Source organism: Heptranchias perlo, chromosome 35, assembly GCF_035084215.1.
Source record: "Heptranchias perlo isolate sHepPer1 chromosome 35, sHepPer1.hap1, whole genome shotgun sequence".
NCBI lineage: Eukaryota > Metazoa > Chordata > Chondrichthyes > Hexanchiformes > Hexanchidae > Heptranchias > Heptranchias perlo.
The window spans coordinates 25,951,869-25,953,226 of record NC_090359.1 but is presented as its reverse complement, the minus strand read 5'-3'; positions in this window follow the sequence as shown (position 1 = coordinate 25,953,226).

Here is a 1,358-nt window from a genome sequence, read left to right as displayed (position 1 = left end):
ACACAAGTGAAAACCACACAGGATTATTCTCAACACTGCATCTGGGTGATTGCGTTGCCCAACTGTTCAAAATTGGCAGACATTTCTCTCTTTTATTCATTTGCGCTTAGTAAGGGGAATGGAATGCATGGTGTGGTGTATTCACTAACATTTCAACATACTTCACAAACTTTTCATTTTGAAAAAGCAACAAAATAAAAACTGACCAATTCAAGAAAAATTCTTCTCCAACACCCTGAGACAATCAAGCAAGCTCCAGGAGACCATGGTGACCCATGATCCATCACTAGACACTCAATAAACTAATTGAAAAGATTTCCTTCTTTTTATAAGTTTTTTTTTAAAAAGCCAGTGTATCTGCCAATCCTCACAAAACACCTTAATTTGGAGAGTTTGCAAAGAATCTTCAAAAAAAAATCCCAAACATATTTCATTAGTGAGCTTGAAATGGGCAAATCTGGAAATATCGAAATCAGAAAAATACCTCAACATGAGACCTTGTAAATACCTGTGACCCTTCTGTCCCACTCCCTACATATTTTGATCTCTCTGAATAAACCTAAAGTATTGCCAAAATGTGCCACAATTCGCAACGCCATTCTGCTGTTGAATCCTGCCCAATGGAAATTTGGATGAGGTGACCAAATGGATTTTCACTATCTGGGCTGGACTTGAAGCCATTTCCCAGACGTCTAAGAACTGGGTTCTAAAACATAATGCAAAACACAAGTTATGGTTATAATTAATATTAAAAATCTTGTATGTGTATGCACTTCTTGTCAACTCTTTCTCCTCCTCCTCACCCAATTATAAATTTATAATGGAGACTACCTATGTAAACTTATCAGGCTGTAATTACACCCTTATCAGGCTGCAACTGCACTGCAGCGCCACCACTGGCAGGAAGGTGTAATTACAGTGACAAGTTTACATAGTCTGATGTTATTATAAACATGGACGTAAAAATTTATAATGGAAATACAAAAATAAGGACAGAATGTACGACTTTAAAATGGGGACTAAATTACATCTGTGCGCCTTGGCCCAATTATTCCCCCTCCCTCTAACCCCACTTCACCTGAAGACTACACTTAGTCTTGACTCCCTATGTGCAACGCCATGGGGTATAGACTAATATTTTACTAAAATTACCATACTGTGGTAATCATATACTTTATTATTTCTACTGCATTCAACAGCTCTTTGATTGATGGTGAGGGACGCACACCTACGAGTCTGCTCTCAAGATTTTTGCCAGCTGGACTTCTTGGTGATACATCAGGAGAAAAGATCAATTTCATTTGATAGCTGGCAACTGAAAAGCCGTTAAACCGCAGCATAAATATGTCAGCAACATC